Genomic DNA, 18,975 nt, shown 5'->3' on the forward strand with positions numbered 1-18,975 from the left:
ACGCAAGAAATTATTTCTAATAAGATAAGCACACACATCGAGGACACACAACTCGTCGTACACCTCACAATTTCGGTCGAGTTTCACAAGTCACCATTTGATACTCCCGTTTCTTATAAGTCGTTGAATGTCAACGTCAAACATGTAGGCGAAGACTTTTTTTCTCGTTATAAACATATTAGGAGACAAACGCCTAATTAAAGATCATGGTTAGACAGGTTGGGCAAGACAAGTCGTCCACAGATCGTTGTTCGCAACCTCGGCCTTCAAGCTTAGGATAAGTTATACAACCGTAACAAAGACGAGTTGTAGATCAACTCTAAGGGAACCAATGGTAATCTAGACACAAATTCTCATTAGTTTCAATTTCTTTGATTGGAGTTTATATTTCTTGTTTCTTTAGATATTCCACACGTAAAGTTATAATATTTTTTGTATTTATTTAATAAACCACAAAAATATTATGGTGGAAAGGATATTTCTGATAAAGGGCAGGCAAAAACTGTCCAAATATACAACTCGTTTGTGGTAATGTGCAACAAAGTTATATGAGTGAAAAATAAAAAATGGTAAATTTTAGCCTAGTGCAATGCTTTCATGTAGAAAATAATTAAAATATTTGATTATGCACTTTAACATCAAAGCATCCGCAGTAGCACACCAGGTTAATTTCACAAATTGAAATCCGGGTTCAACTCCCGGCTGCGGAATTACATTTTAGAAATTATTATTCTTTTTTTGTAATGCGTTTTGCACATTAGTTTTTAAAATATGCGTTGAAAATATAAAGCCTTTATTTTATTGCCTTATTTAATGTTTGACTACAACTAGGAAAAATATCAAATAAATAACGATTACGTAGAAACAAAAGTGGTCTATTTTTACAACTATTTTTTTAGTCTTTGAACCCCAGAAAGCTATAGGCAATATATTTAGGCTTAAAAAAATATATGAATTTTCTTTGAATCAAAAATAAAGTTCTTTTATTGTTTTCTCGTGTCACGAGTTTTTATATTTTTCTATCAGTTTAACCATTTAGAAATGATGATTAATCGACTCTTAATTTTATTATTCACAAAATACATCGAAAGTTAACTTTTAATTTGTCAAATAATAATCTTTCGTGTTATGTGCTCATGTAGCTTCGTAAGCTTACTTGATAACATTGTGTTCCACCTCTATAGTCGAAAGTAATTAAAGAATTTGAGGTACAACATATTGATTGATATCACACTCTTATCTGTACAAGTGTTGTGCCTTCCATAACACGCAAGAAATTATTTCTAATAAGATAAGCACACACATCGAGGACACACAACTCGTCGTACACCTCACAATTTCGGTCGAGTTTCACAAGTCACCATTTGATACTGCCGTTTCTTATAAGTCGTTGAATGTCAACGTCAAACATGTAGGCCAAGACTTTTTTTCTCGTTATAAACATATTAGGAGACAAACGCCTAATTATAGATCATGGTTAGACAGGTTGGGCAAGACAAGTCGTCCACAGATCGTTGTTCGCAACCTCGGCCTTCAAGCTTAGGATAAGTTATACAACCGTAACAAAGACGAGTTGTAGATCAACTCTAAGGAAACCAATGGTAATCTAGACACAAATTCTCACTAGTTTCAATTTCTTTGATTGCAATTTATATTTCTTGTTTCTTTAGATATTCCACACGTAAAGTGATAATATTTTTTGTATTTATTTAATAAACAACAAAAATATTATGGTGGAAAGGATATTTCTGATAAAGGGAAGGCAAAAATTGTCCAAATATACAACTCGTTTGTGGTAATGTGTAACAAAGTTATATGAGTGAAAAATTAAAAATGGTAAATTTTAGCTTAGTGCAATGCTTACAAATAGAAAATAATTGAAATCATTGAGTATGAACTTTAACATCAAAGCATCCGCAATAACACACCAGGTTAATTTCACAAATTGAAATCCGGGTTCAACTCCCGGCTGCGGAATTACATTTCAGAAATTATTATTCTTTTTTTGTAATGCGTTTTGCACATTAGTTTGTAAAGTACGCGTTGAAAATATAAAACCTTTATTTTATTGCCCTATTTAATGTTTGACTACAACTAGGAAAAATATCAAATAAATAACCATTACGAAGAAACAAAATTGGTCTATTTTTACAACTATTTTTTTAGTATTTGAACCCCAAAAAGCTATCGACAAAATGGTTAGGCTTAAAAAAATATATGAATTTTTCTTTGAATCAAAAATAAAGTTCTTTTATTGTTTTCTCGTGTCACGAGTTTTTATATTTTTGTATCAATTTAACCATTTAGAAATGATAATTAATTGACTTTTAATTTTATTATTCACAAAATACATCGAAAGTTAACTTTTAAATTCTCAAATAATAATCTTTCGTGTTATGTGCTCATGTAGCTTGGTAAGCATACTTGATAACATTGTCTTCCACCTCTATAGTCGAAAGTAATTAAAGAATTTGAGGTACAACATATTGATTGATATCACACTCTTATCTGTACAAGTGTTGTGCCTTCCATAACACACAAGAAATTATTTCTAATAAGATAAGCACACACATCGAGGACACATAACTCGTCGTACACCTCACAATTTCGGTCGAGTTTCACAAGTCACCATTTGATACTCCCGTTTCTTATAAGTCGTTGAATGTCAACGTCAAACATGTAGGCCAAGACTTTTTTTCTCGTTATAAACATATTAGGAGACAAACGCCTAATTATAGATCATGGTTAGACAGGTTGGGCAAGACAAGTCGTCCACAGATCGTTGTTCGCAACCTCGGCCTTCAAGCTTAGGATAAGTTATACAACCGTAACAAAGACGAGTTGTAGATCAACTCTAAGGAAACCAATGGTAATCTAGACACAAATTCTCACTAGTTTCAATTTCTTTGATTGCAATTTATATTTCTTATTTCTTTAGATATTCCACACGTAAAGTGATAATATTTTTTGTATTTATTTAATAAACCACAAAAATATTATGGTGCAAAGGATATTTCTGATCAAGGGAAGGCAAAAATTGTCCAAATATACAACTCATTTGTGGTAATGTGCAACAAAGTTATATGAGTGAAAAATTAAAAATGGTAAATTTTAGCCTAGTGCAATACTTTGATGTAGAAAATAATTGAAATAATTGAGTATGCACTTTAATATCAAAGCATCCGCAGTAGCACACCAGCTTAATTTCACAAATTGAAATCCGAGTTCAACTCCCGGCTGCGGAATTACATTTTAGAAATTATTATTCTTTTTTTGTAATGCGTTTTGCACATTAGTTTGTAAAATATGCGTTGAAAATATAAAACCTTTATTTTATTGCCTTATTTAATGTTTGACTACAACTAGGAAAAATATCAAATAAATAACCATTACGAAGAAAACAAATTGGTCTATTTTTACAACTATTTTTTTAGTCTTTGAACCCCAGAAAGCTATAGGCAATATGTTTAGGCTTAAAAAAATATATGAATTTTTCTTTGAATCAAAAATAAAGTTCTTTTATTGTTTTCTCGTGTCACGAGTTTTTATATTTTTCTATCAGTTTAACCATTTAGAAATGATGATTAATCAACTCTTAATTTTATTATTCACAAAATACATCAAAAGTTAACTTTTAATTTGTCAAATAATAATCTTTCGTGTTATGTGCTCATGTAGCTTGGTAAGCTTACTTGATAACATTGTGTTCCACCTCTATAGTCGAAAGTAATTAAAGAATTTGAGGTACAACATATTGATTGATATCACACTCTTATCTGTACAAGTGTTTTTCCTTCCATAACACGCAAAAAATTATTTCTAATAAGATAAACAGACACATCGAGGTCACACAACTCGTCGTACACCTCACAATTTCGGTCGAGTTTCACAAGTCACCATTTGATACTCCCGTTTTTTATAAGTCGTTGAATGTCAACGTCAAACATGTATGCCAAGACTTTTTTCCTCGTTATAAACATATTAGGAGACAAACGCCTAATTAAAGATCATGGTTAGACAGGTTGGGAAGGACAAGTCGTCCACAGATCGTTGTTCGTAACCTCGGCCTTCAAGCTTAGGATAAGTTATACAACCGTAACAAAGACGAGTTGTAGATCAACTCTAAGGAAACCAATGGTAATCTAGACACAAATTCTCACTAGTTTCAATTTCTTTGATTGCAATTTATATTTCTTGTTTCTTTAGATATTCCACACGTAAAGTGATAATATTTTTTGTATTTATTTAATAAACAACAAAAATATTATGGTGGAAAGGATATTTCTGATAAAGGGAAGGCAAAAACTGTCCAAATATACAACTCGTTTGTGGTAATGTGCAACAAAGTTATATGAGTGAAAAATTAAAAATGGTAAATTTTAGCCTAGTGCAATGCTTACATATAGAAAATAATTGAAATCATTGAGTATGCACTTTAACATCAAAGCATCCGCAGTAGCACACCAGGTTAATTTCACAAATTGAAATTTGGGTTCAACTACCGGCTGCGAAATTACATTTTATAAATTATTATTCTTTTTTTGTAATGCGTTTTGCACATTAGTTTGTAAAGTATGCGTTGAAAATGTAAAACCTTTATTTTATTGCCTTATTTAATGTTTGACTACAACTAGGAAAAATATCAAATAAATAACCATTACGAAGAAACAAAATTGGTCTATTTTTACAACTATTTTTTAGTATTTGAACCCCAAAAAGCTATCGACAAAATGGTTAGCCTTAAAAAATTTATGAATTTTTCTTTGAATCAAAAATAAAGTTCTTTTATTGTTTTCTCGTGTCACAAGTTTTTATATTTTTGTATCAATTTAACCATTTAGAAATGATAATTAATTGACTTTTAATTTTATTATTCACAAAATACATCGAAAGTTAACTTTTAAATTCTCAAATAATAATCTTTCGTGTTATGTGCTCATGAAGCTTGGTAAGCATACTTGATAACATTGTCTTCCACCTCTATAGTCGAAAGTAATTAAAGAATTTGAGGTACAACATATTGATTGATATCACACTCTTATTTGTACAAGTGTTGTATCTTCCATAACACGCAAGAAATTATTTCTAATAAGATAACCACCTACATCGAGGACACACAACTCGCCGTACACCTCACAATTTCGGTCGAGTTTCACAAGTCACCATTTGATACTCCCGTTTCTTATAAGTCGTTGAATGTCAACGTCAAACATGTAGGCCAAGACTTTTTTTCTCGTTATAAACATATTAGGAGACAAACGCCTAATTATAGATCATGGTTGGACAGGTTGGGCAAGACAAGTCGTCCACAGATCGTTGTTTGCAACCTCGGCCTTCAAGCTTAGGATAAGTTATACAATCGTAACAAAGACGAGTTGTAGATCAACTCTAAGGGAACCAATGGTAATCTAGACACAAATTCTCACAAGTTTCAATTTCTTTGATTGCAATTTATATTTCTTGTTTCTTTAGATATTCCACACGTAAAGTGATAATATTTTTTGTATTTATTTAATAAACCACAAAAATATTATGGTGAAAAGGATATTTCTGATAAAGGGCAGGCAAAAACTGTCCAAATATACAACTCGTTTGTGGTAATGTGCAACAAAGTTATATGAGTGAAAAATTAAAAATGGTAAATTTTAGCCTAGTGCAATACTTACATATAGAAAATAATTGAAATCATTGAGTATGCAATTTAACATCAAAGCATCCGCAGTAGCACACCAGGTTAATTTCACAAATTGAAATCTGGGTTCAACTCCCGGCTGCGGAATTAGATTTTAGAAATTATTATTCTTTTTTTGTAATGTGTTTTGCACATTAGTTTGTAAAATATGCGTTGAAAATATAAAAGCTTTATTTTATTGCGTTATTTAATGTTTGACTACAACTAGAAAAACTATCAAATAAATAACTATTACGAAGAAACAAAATTGGTCTATTTTTACAACTATTTTTTTAGTCTTTGAACCCTAGAAAGCTATAGGCAATATGTTTAGGCTTAAGAAAATATATGAATTTTTCTTTGAATCAAAAATAAAGTTCTTTTATTGTTTTCTCGTGTCACGAGTTTTTATATTTTTCTATCAGTTTAACCATTTAGAAATGATGATTAATCGACTCTTAATTTTATTATTCACAAAATACATCGAAAGTTAACTTTTAATTTGTCAAATAATAATCTTTCGTGTTATGTGCTCATGTAGCTTCGTAAGCTTACTTGATAACATTGTGTTCCACCTCTATAGTCGAAAGTAATTAAAGAATTTGAGGTACAACATATTGATTGATATCACACTCTTATCTGTACAAGTGTTGTGCCTTCCATAACACGCAAGAAATTATTTCTAATAAGATAAGCACACACATCGAGGACACACAACTCGTCGTACACCTCACAATTTCGGTCGAGTTTCACAAGTCACCATTTGATACTGCCGTTTCTTATAAGTCGTTGAATGTCAACGTCAAACATGTAGGCCAAGACTTTTTTTCTCGTTATAAACATATTAGGAGACAAACGCCTAATTATAGATCATGGTTAGACAGGTTGGGCAAGACAAGTCGTCCACAGATCGTTGTTCGCAACCTCGGCCTTCAAGCTTAGGATAAGTTATACAACCGTAACAAAGACGAGTTGTAGATCAACTCTAAGGAAACCAATGGTAATCTAGACACAAATTCTCACTAGTTTCAATTTCTTTGATTGCAATTTATATTTCTTGTTTCTTTAGATATTCCACACGTAAAGTGATAATATTTTTTGTATTTATTTAATAAACAACAAAAATATTATGGTGGAAAGGATATTTCTGATAAAGGGAAGGCAAAAATTGTCCAAATATACAACTCGTTTGTGGTAATGTGTAACAAAGTTATATGAGTGAAAAATTAAAAATGGTAAATTTTAGCTTAGTGCAATGCTTACAAATAGAAAATAATTGAAATCATTGAGTATGAACTTTAACATCAAAGCATCCGCAATAGCACACCAGGTTAATTTCACAAATTGAAATCCGGGTTCAACTCCCGGCTGCGGAATTACATTTCAGAAATTATTATTCTTTTTTTGTAATGCGTTTTGCACATTAGTTTGTAAAGTATGCGTTGAAAATATAAAACCTTTATTTTATTGCCCTATTTAATGTTTGACTACAACTAGGAAAAATATCAAATAAATAACCATTACGAAGAAACAAAATTGGTCTATTTTTACAACTATTTTTTAGTATTTGAACCCCAAAAAGCTATCGACAAAATGGTTAGGCTTAAAAAAATATATGAATTTTTCTTTGAATCAAAAATAAAGTTCTTTTATTGTTTTCTCGTGTCACGAGTTTTTATATTTTTGTATCAATTTAACCATTTAGAAATGATAATTAATTGACTTTTAATTTTATTATTCACAAAATACATCGAAAGTTAACTTTTAAATTCTCAAATAATAATCTTTCGTGTTATGTGCTCATGTAGCTTGGTAAGCATACTTGATAACATTGTCTTCCACCTCTATAGTCGAAAGTAATTAAAGAATTTGAGGTACAACATATTGATTGATATCACACTCTTATCTGTACAAGTGTTGTGCCTTCCATAACACACAAGAAATTATTTCTAATAAGATAAGCACACACATCGAGGACACATAACTCGTCGTACACCTCACAATTTCGGTCGAGTTTCACAAGTCACCATTTGATACTCCCGTTTCTTATAAGTCGTTGAATGTCAACGTCAAACATGTAGGCCAAGACTTTTTTTCTCGTTATAAACATATTAGGAGACAAACGCCTAATTATAGATCATGGTTAGACAGGTTGGGCAAGACAAGTCGTCCACAGATCGTTGTTCGCAACCTCGGCCTTCAAGCTTAGGATAAGTTATACAACCGTAACAAAGACGAGTTGTAGATCAACTCTAAGGAAACCAATGGTAATCTAGACACAAATTCTCACTAGTTTCAATTTCTTTGATTGCAATTTATATTTCTTATTTCTTTAGATATTCCACACGTAAAGTGATAATATTTTTTGTATTTATTTAATAAACCACAAAAATATTATGGTGCAAAGGATATTTCTGATCAAGGGAAGGCAAAAATTGTCCAAATATACAACTCATTTGTGGTAATGTGCAACAAAGTTATATGAGTGAAAAATTAAAAATGGTAAATTTTAGCCTAGTGCAATACTTTGATGTAGAAAATAATTGAAATAATTGAGTATGCACTTTAATATCAAAGCATCCGCAGTAGCACACCAGCTTAATTTCACAAATTGAAATCCGAGTTCAACTCCCGGCTGCGGAATTACATTTTAGAAATTATTATTCTTTTTTTGTAATGCGTTTTGCACATTAGTTTGTAAAATATGCGTTGAAAATATAAAACCTTTATTTTATTGCCTTATTTAATGTTTGACTACAACTAGGAAAAATATCAAATAAATAACCATTACGAAGAAAACAAATTGGTCTATTTTTACAACTATTTTTTTAGTCTTTGAACCCCAGAAAGCTATAGGCAATATGTTTAGGCTTAAAAAAATATATGAATTTTTCTTTGAATCAAAAATAAAGTTCTTTTATTGTTTTCTCGTGTCACGAGTTTTTATATTTTTCTATCAGTTTAACCATTTAGAAATGATGATTAATCAACTCTTAATTTTATTATTCACAAAATACATCAAAAGTTAACTTTTAATTTGTCAAATAATAATCTTTCGTGTTATGTGCTCATGTAGCTTGGTAAGCTTACTTGATAACATTGTGTTCCACCTCTATAGTCGAAAGTAATTAAAGAATTTGAGGTACAACATATTGATTGATATCACACTCTTATCTGTACAAGTGTTTTTCCTTCCATAACACGCAAGAAATTATTTCTAATAAGATAAACAGACACATCGAGGTCACACAACTCGTCGTACACCTCACAATTTCGGTCGAGTTTCACAAGTCACCATTTGATACTCCCGTTTTTTATAAGTCGTTGAATGTCAACGTCAAACATGTATGCCAAGACTTTTTTCCTCGTTATAAACATATTAGGAGACAAACGCCTAATTAAAGATCATGGTTAGACAGGTTGGGAAGGACAAGTCGTCCACAGATCGTTGTTCGTAACCTCGGCCTTCAAGCTTAGGATAAGTTATACAACCGTAACAAAGACGAGTTGTAGATCAACTCTAAGGGAACCAATGGTAATCTAGACACAAATTCTCACTAGTTTCAATTTCTTTTATTGCAATTTATATTTCTAGTTTCTTTAGATATTCCACACATAAAGTGATAATATTTTTTGTATTTATTTAATAAACCACAAAAATATTATGGTGGAAAGGATATTTCTGATAAAGGGCAGGCAAAAATTGTCCAAATATACAACTCGTTTGTGGTAATGTGCAACAAAGTTATATGAGTGAAAAATTAAAAATGGTAAATTTTAGCCTACTGCAATGCTTTCTGGTAGAAAATAATTTAAATAATTGATTATGCACATCAAAGCATCCGCAGTAGCACACCAGCTTAATTTCACAAATTGAAATTTGGGTTCAACTACCGGCTGCGAAATTACATTTTATAAATTATTATTCTTTTTTTGTAATGCGTTTTGCACATTAGTTTGTAAAGTATGCGTTGAAAATGTAAAACCTTTATTTTATTGCCTTATTTAATGTTTGACTACAACTAGGAAAAATATCAAATAAATAACCATTACGAAGAAACAAAATTGGTCTATTTTTACAACTATTTTTTTAGTATTTGAACCCCAAAAAGCTATCGACAAAATGGTTAGCCTTAAAAAAATTTATGAATTTTTCTTTGAATCAAAAATAAAGTTCTTTTATTGTTTTCTCGTGTCACAAGTTTTTATATTTTTGTATCAATTTAACCATTTAGAAATGATAATTAATTGACTTTTAATTTTATTATTCACAAAATACATCGAAAGTTAACTTTTAAATTCTCAAATAATAATCTTTCGTGTTATGTGCTCATGAAGCTTGGTAAGCATACTTGATAACATTGTCTTCCACCTCTATAGTCGAAAGTAATTAAAGAATTTGAGGTACAACATATTGATTGATATCACACTCTTATTTGTACAAGTGTTGTATCTTCCATAACACGCAAGAAATTATTTCTAATAAGATAACCACCTACATCGAGGACACACAACTCGCCGTACACCTCACAATTTCGGTCGAGTTTCACAAGTCACCATTTGATACTCCCGTTTCTTATAAGTCGTTGAATGTCAACGTCAAACATGTAGGCCAAGACTTTTTTTCTCGTTATAAACATATTAGGAGACAAACGCCTAATTATAGATCATGGTTGGACAGGTTGGGCAAGACAAGTCGTCCACAGATCGTTGTTTGCAACCTCGGCCTTCAAGCTTAGGATAAGTTATACAATCGTAACAAAGACGAGTTGTAGATCAACTCTAAGGGAACCAATGGTAATCTAGACACAAATTCTCACAAGTTTCAATTTCTTTGATTGCAATTTATATTTCTTGTTTCTTTAGATATTCCACACGTAAAGTGATAATATTTTTTGTATTTATTTAATAAACCACAAAAATATTATGGTGAAAAGGATATTTCTGATAAAGGGCAGGCAAAAACTGTCCAAATATACAACTCGTTTGTGGTAATGTGCAACAAAGTTATATGAGTGAAAAATTAAAAATGGTAAATTTTAGCCTAGTGCAATACTTACATATAGAAAATAATTGAAATCATTGAGTATGCAATTTAACATCAAAGCATCCGTAGTAGCACACCAGGTTAATTTCACAAATTGAAATCTGGGTTCAACTCCCGGCTGCGGAATTAGATTTTAGAAATTATTATTCTTTTTTTGTAATGTGTTTTGCACATTAGTTTGTAAAATATGCGTTGAAAATATAAAAGCTTTATTTTATTGCGTTATTTAATGTTTGACTACAACTAGAAAAACTATCAAATAAATAACTATTACGAAGAAACAAAATTGGTCTATTTTTACAACTATTTTTTTAGTCTTTGAACCCTAGAAAGCTATAGGCAATATGTTTAGGCTTAAGAAAATATATGAATTTTTCTTTGAATCAAAAATAAAGTTCTTTTATTGTTTTCTCGTGTCACGAGTTTTTATATTTTTCTATCAGTTTAACCATTTAGAAATGATGATTAATCGACTCTTAATTTTATTATTCACAAAATACATCGAAAGTTAACTTTTAATTTGTCAAATAATAATCTTTCGTGTTATGTGCTCATGTAGCTTCGTAAGCTTACTTGATAACATTGTGTTCCACCTCTATAGTCGAAAGTAATTAAAGAATTTGAGGTACAACATATTGATTGATATCACACTCTTATCTGTACAAGTGTTGTGCCTTCCATAACACGCAAGAAATTATTTCTAATAAGATAAGCACACACATCGAGGACACACAACTCGTCGTACACCTCACAATTTCGGTCGAGTTTCACAAGTCACCATTTGATACTGCCGTTTCTTATAAGTCGTTGAATGTCAACGTCAAACATGTAGGCCAAGACTTTTTTTCTCGTTATAAACATATTAGGAGACAAACGCCTAATTATAGATCATGGTTAGACAGGTTGGGCAAGACAAGTCGTCCACAGATCGTTGTTCGCAACCTCGGCCTTCAAGCTTAGGATAAGTTATACAACCGTAACAAAGACGAGTTGTAGATCAACTCTAAGGAAACCAATGGTAATCTAGACACAAATTCTCACTAGTTTCAATTTCTTTGATTGCAATTTATATTTCTTGTTTCTTTAGATATTCCACACGTAAAGTGATAATATTTTTTGTATTTATTTAATAAACAACAAAAATATTATGGTGGAAAGGATATTTCTGATAAAGGGAAGGCAAAAATTGTCCAAATATACAACTCGTTTGTGGTAATGTGTAACAAAGTTATATGAGTGAAAAATTAAAAATGGTAAATTTTAGCTTAGTGCAATGCTTACAAATAGAAAATAATTGAAATCATTGAGTATGAACTTTAACATCAAAGCATCCGCAATAGCACACCAGGTTAATTTCACAAATTGAAATCCGGGTTCAACTCCCGGCTGCGGAATTACATTTCAGAAATTATTATTCTTTTTTTGTAATGCGTTTTGCACATTAGTTTGTAAAGTATGCGTTGAAAATATAAAACCTTTATTTTATTGCCCTATTTAATGTTTGACTACAACTAGGAAAAATATCAAATAAATAACCATTACGAAGAAACAAAATTGGTCTATTTTTACAACTATTTTTTTAGTATTTGAACCCCAAAAAGCTATCGACAAAATGGTTAGGCTTAAAAAAATATATGAATTTTTCTTTGAATCAAAAATAAAGTTCTTTTATTGTTTTCTCGTGTCACGAGTTTTTATATTTTTGTATCAATTTAACCATTTAGAAATGATAATTAATTGACTTTTAATTTTATTATTCACAAAATACATCGAAAGTTAACTTTTAAATTCTCAAATAATAATCTTTCGTGTTATGTGCTCATGTAGCTTGGTAAGCATACTTGATAACATTGTCTTCCACCTCTATAGTCGAAAGTAATTAAAGAATTTGAGGTACAACATATTGATTGATATCACACTCTTATCTGTACAAGTGTTGTGCCTTCCATAACACACAAGAAATTATTTCTAATAAGATAAGCACACACATCGAGGACACATAACTCGTCGTACACCTCACAATTTCGGTCGAGTTTCACAAGTCACCATTTGATACTCCCGTTTCTTATAAGTCGTTGAATGTCAACGTCAAACATGTAGGCCAAGACTTTTTTTCTCGTTATAAACATATTAGGAGACAAACGCCTAATTATAGATCATGGTTAGACAGGTTGGGCAAGACAAGTCGTCCACAGATCGTTGTTCGCAACCTCGGCCTTCAAGCTTAGGATAAGTTATACAACCGTAACAAAGACGAGTTGTAGATCAACTCTAAGGAAACCAATGGTAATCTAGACACAAATTCTCACTAGTTTCAATTTCTTTGATTGCAATTTATATTTCTTATTTCTTTAGATATTCCACACGTAAAGTGATAATATTTTTTGTATTTATTTAATAAACCACAAAAATATTATGGTGCAAAGGATATTTCTGATCAAGGGAAGGCAAAAATTGTCCAAATATACAACTCATTTGTGGTAATGTGCAACAAAGTTATATGAGTGAAAAATTAAAAATGGTAAATTTTAGCCTAGTGCAATACTTTGATGTAGAAAATAATTGAAATAATTGAGTATGCACTTTAATATCAAAGCATCCGCAGTAGCACACCAGCTTAATTTCACAAATTGAAATCCGAGTTCAACTCCCGGCTGCGGAATTACATTTTAGAAATTATTATTCTTTTTTTGTAATGCGTTTTGCACATTAGTTTGTAAAATATGCGTTGAAAATATAAAACCTTTATTTTATTGCCTTATTTAATGTTTGACTACAACTAGGAAAAATATCAAATAAATAACCATTACGAAGAAAACAAATTGGTCTATTTTTACAACTATTTTTTTAGTCTTTGAACCCCAGAAAGCTATAGGCAATATGTTTAGGCTTAAAAAAATATATGAATTTTTCTTTGAATCAAAAATAAAGTTCTTTTATTGTTTTCTCGTGTCACGAGTTTTTATATTTTTCTATCAGTTTAACCATTTAGAAATGATGATTAATCAACTCTTAATTTTATTATTCACAAAATACATCAAAAGTTAACTTTTAATTTGTCAAATAATAATCTTTCGTGTTATGTGCTCATGTAGCTTGGTAAGCTTACTTGATAACATTGTGTTCCACCTCTATAGTCGAAAGTAATTAAAGAATTTGAGGTACAACATATTGATTGATATCACACTCTTATCTGTACAAGTGTTTTTCCTTCCATAACACGCAAGAAATTATTTCTAATAAGATAAACAGACACATCGAGGTCACACAACTCGTCGTACACCTCACAATTTCGGTCGAGTTTCACAAGTCACCATTTGATACTCCCGTTTTTTATAAGTCGTTGAATGTCAACGTCAAACATGTATGCCAAGACTTTTTTCCTCGTTATAAACATATTAGGAGACAAACGCCTAATTAAAGATCATGGTTAGACAGGTTGGGAAGGACAAGTCGTCCACAGATCGTTGTTCGTAACCTCGGCCTTCAAGCTTAGGATAAGTTATACAACCGTAACAAAGACGAGTTGTAGATCAACTCTAAGGGAACCAATGGTAATCTAGACACAAATTCTCACTAGTTTCAATTTCTTTTATTGCAATTTATATTTCTAGTTTCTTTAGATATTCCACACATAAAGTGATAATATTTTTTGTATTTATTTAATAAACCACAAAAATATTATGGTGGAAAGGATATTTCTGATAAAGGGCAGGCAAAAATTGTCCAAATATACAACTCGTTTGTGGTAATGTGCAACAAAGTTATATGAGTGAAAAATTAAAAATGGTAAATTTTAGCCTACTGCAATGCTTTCTGGTAGAAAATAATTTAAATAATTGATTATGCACATCAAAGCATCCGCAGTAGCACACCAGCTTAATTTCACAAATTGAAATCCGAGTTCAACTCCCGGCTGCGGAATTACATTTTAGAAATTATTATTCTTTTTTTGTAATGCGTTTTGCACATTAGTTTGTAAAATATGCGTTGAAAATATAAAACCTTTATTTTATTGCCTTATTTAATGTTTGACTACAACTAGGAAAAATATCAAATAAATAACCATTACGAAGAAAACAAATTGGTCTATTTTTACAACTATTTTTTTAGTCTTTGAACCCCAGAAAGCTATAGGCAATATGTTTAGGCTTAAAAAAATATATGAATTTTTCTTTGAATCAAAAATAAAGTCCTTTTATTGTTTTCTCGTGTCACGAGTTTTTATATTTTTCTATCAGTTTAACCATTTAGAAATGATGATTAATCAACTCTTAATTTTATTATTCACAAAATACATCAAAAGTTAACTTTTAATTTGTCAAATAATAATCTTTCGTGTTATGTGCTCATGTAGCTTGGTAAGCTTACTTGATAACATTGTGTTCCACCTCTATAGTCGAAAGTAATTAAAGAATTTGAGGTACAACATATTGATTGATATCACACTCTTATCTGTACAAGTGTTTTTCCTTCCATAACACGCAAGAAATTATTTCTAATAAGATAAACAGACACATCGAGGTCACACAACTCGTCGTACACCTCACAATTTCGGTCGAGTTTCACAAGTCACCATTTGATACTCCCGTTTTTTATAAGTCGTTGAATGTCAACGTCAAACATGTATGCCAAGACTTTTTTCCTCGTTATAAACATATTAGGAGACAAACGCCTAATTAAAGATCATGGTTAGACAGGTTGGGAAGGACAAGTCGTCCACAGATCGTTGTTCGTAACCTCGGCCTTCAAGCTTAGGATAAGTTATACAACCGTAACAAAGACGAGTTGTAGATCAACTCTAAGGGAACCAATGGTAATCTAGACACAAATTCTCACTAGTTTCAATTTCTTTTATTGCAATTTATATTTCTAGTTTCTTTAGATATTCCACACATAAAGTGATAATATTTTTTGTATTTATTTAATAAACCACAAAAATATTATGGTGGAAAGGATATTTCTGATAAAGGGCAGGCAAAAATTGTCCAAATATACAACTCGTTTGTGGTAATGTGCAACAAAGTTATATGAGTGAAAAATTAAAAATGGTAAATTTTAGCCTACTGCAATGCTTTCTGGTAGAAAATAATTTAAATAATTGATTATGCACATCAAAGCATCCGCAGTAGCACACCAGCTTAATTTCACAAATTGAAATCCGAGTTCAACTCCCGGCTGCGGAATTACATTTTAGAAATTATTATTCTTTTTTTGTAATGCGTTTTGCACATTAGTTTGTAAAATATGCGTTGAAAATATAAAACCTTTATTTTATTGCCTTATTTAATGTTTGACTACAACTAGGAAAAATATCAAATAAATAACCATTACGAAGAAAACAAATTGGTCTATTTTTACAACTATTTTTTTAGTCTTTGAACCCCAGAAAGCTATAGGCAATATGTTTAGGCTTAAAAAAATATATGAATTTTTCTTTGAATCAAAAATAAAGTCCTTTTATTGTTTTCTCGTGTCACGAGTTTTTATATTTTTCTATCAGTTTAACCATTTAGAAATGATGATTAATCAACTCTTAATTTTATTATTCACAAAATACATCAAAAGTTAACTTTTAATTTGTCAAATAATAATCTTTCGTGTTATGTGCTCATGTAGCTTGGTAAGCTTACTTGATAACATTGTGTTCCACCTCTATAGTCGAAAGTAATTAAAGAATTTGAGGTACAACATATTGATTGATATCACACTCTTATCTGTACAAGTGTTTTTCCTTCCATAACACGCAAGAAATTATTTCTAATAAGATAAACAGACACATCGAGGTCACACAACTCGTCGTACACCTCACAATTTCGGTCGAGTTTCACAAGTCACCATTTGATACTCCCGTTTTTTATAAGTCGTTGAATGTCAACGTCAAACATGTATGCCAAGACTTTTTTCCTCGTTATAAACATATTAGGAGACAAACGCCTAATTAAAGATCATGGTTAGACAGGTTGGGAAGGACAAGTCGTCCACAGATCGTTGTTCGTAACCTCGGCCTTCAAGCTTAGGATAAGTTATACAACCGTAACAAAGACGAGTTGTAGATCAACTCTAAGGGAACCAATGGTAATCTAGACACAAATTCTCACTAGTTTCAATTTCTTTTATTGCAATTTATATTTCTAGTTTCTTTAGATATTCCACACATAAAGTGATAATATTTTTTGTATTTATTTAATAAACCACAAAAATATTATGGTGGAAAGGATATTTCTGATAAAGGGCAGGCAAAAATTGTCCAAATATACAACTCGTTTGTGGTAATGTGCAACAAAGTTATATGAGTGAAAAATTAAAAATGGTAAATTTTAGCCTACTGCAATGCTTTCTGGTAGAAAATAATTTAAATAATTGATTATGCACATCAAAGCATCCGCAGTAGCACACCAGGTTAATTTCACAAATTGAAATCTGGGTTCAACTCCCGGCTGCGGAATTACATTTTAGAAATTATTATTCTTTTTTTGTAATGCGTTTTGCACATTAGTTTGTAAAATATGCGTTGAAAATATAAAAGCTTTATTTTATTGCGTTATTTAATGTTTGACTACAACTAGGAAAAATATCAAATAAATAACCATTACGAAGAAACAAAATTCGTCTATTTTTACAACTATTTTTTTAGTCTTTGAACCCCAGAAAGCTATAGGCAATATGTTTAGGCTTAAAAAAATATATGAATTTTTCTTTGAATCAAAAATAAAGTTCTTTTATTGTTTTCTCGTGTCACGAGTTTTTATATTTTTCTATCAATTTAACCATTTAGAAATGATAATTAATTGACTTTTAATTTTATTATTCACAAAATACATTGAAAGTTAACTTTTAAATTCTCAAATAATAATCTTTCGTGTTATGTGCTCATGTAGCTTGGTAAGCATACTTGATAACATTGTCTTCCACCTCTATAGTCGAAAGTAATTAAAGAATTTGAGGTACAACATATTGATTGATATCACACTCTTATCTGTACAAGTGTTGTGCCTTCCATAACACACAAGAAATTATTTCTAATAAGATAAGCACACACATCGAGGACACATAACTCGTCGTACACCTCACAATTTCGGTCGAGTTTCACAAGTCACCATTTGATACTCCCGTTTCTTATAAGTCGTTGAATGTCAACGTCAAATTTGTAGGCCAAGACTTTTTTTCTCGTTATAAACATATTAGGAGACCAACGCCTAATTATAGATCATGGTTAGACAGGTTGGGCAAGACAAGTCATCCACAGATCGTTGTTCGCAACCTCGGCGTTCAAGCTTAGGATAAGTTATACAACCGTAACAAAGACGAGTTGTAGATCAACTCTGAGGGAACAAATGGTAATCTAGACACAAATTCTCACTAGTTTCAATTTCTTTGATTGCAATTTATATTTCTTGTTTCTTTAGATATTCCACACGTAAAGTGATAATATTTTTTGTATTTATTTAATAAACCACAAAATATTATGGTGGAAAGGATATTTCTGATTAAGGGAAGGCAAAAATTGTTCAAATATACAACTCGTTTGCGATAATGTGCAACAAAGTTATATGAGTGAAAAATAAAAAATGGTAAATTTTAGCCTAGTGCAATGCTTTAGAGTAGAAAATAATTGAGTATGCACTTTAATATCAAAGCATCCGCAGTAGCACACCAGGTTAATTTCACAAATTGAAATCCGGGTTCAAATCCCGGCTGCGGAATTACATTTTAGAAATTATTATTCTTTTTTTGTAATGCGTTTTGCACATTAGTTTGTAAAATATGCGTTGAAAATATAAAAGCTTTATTTTATTGCGTTATTTAATGTTTGACTACAACTAGGAAAAATATCAAATAAATAACTATTACGAAGAAACAAAATTGGTCTATTTTTACAACTATTTTTTTAGTCTTTCAACCCTAGAAAACTATAGGCAATATGTTTAGGCTTAAAAAAATATATGAATTTTTCTTTAAATCAAAAATAAAGTTCTTTTATTGTTTTCTCGTGTCACGAGTTTTTACATTTTCCTATCAGTTTAACCATTTAGAAATGATGATTAATCGATTCTTAATTTTATTATTCACAAGATACATCGAAAGTTAACTTTTAATTTGTCAAATAATAATCTTTCGTGTTATGTGCTCATGTAGCTTGGTAAGCTTACTTGATAACATTGTGTTCCACCTCTATAGTCGAAAGTAATTAAAGAATTTGAGGTACAACATATTGATTGATATCACACTCTTATCTGTACAAGTGTTGTGCCTT

This window comes from Vigna unguiculata, chromosome 8, assembly GCF_004118075.2.
Source record: "Vigna unguiculata cultivar IT97K-499-35 chromosome 8, ASM411807v1, whole genome shotgun sequence".
Taxonomy (NCBI): domain Eukaryota; kingdom Viridiplantae; phylum Streptophyta; class Magnoliopsida; order Fabales; family Fabaceae; genus Vigna; species Vigna unguiculata.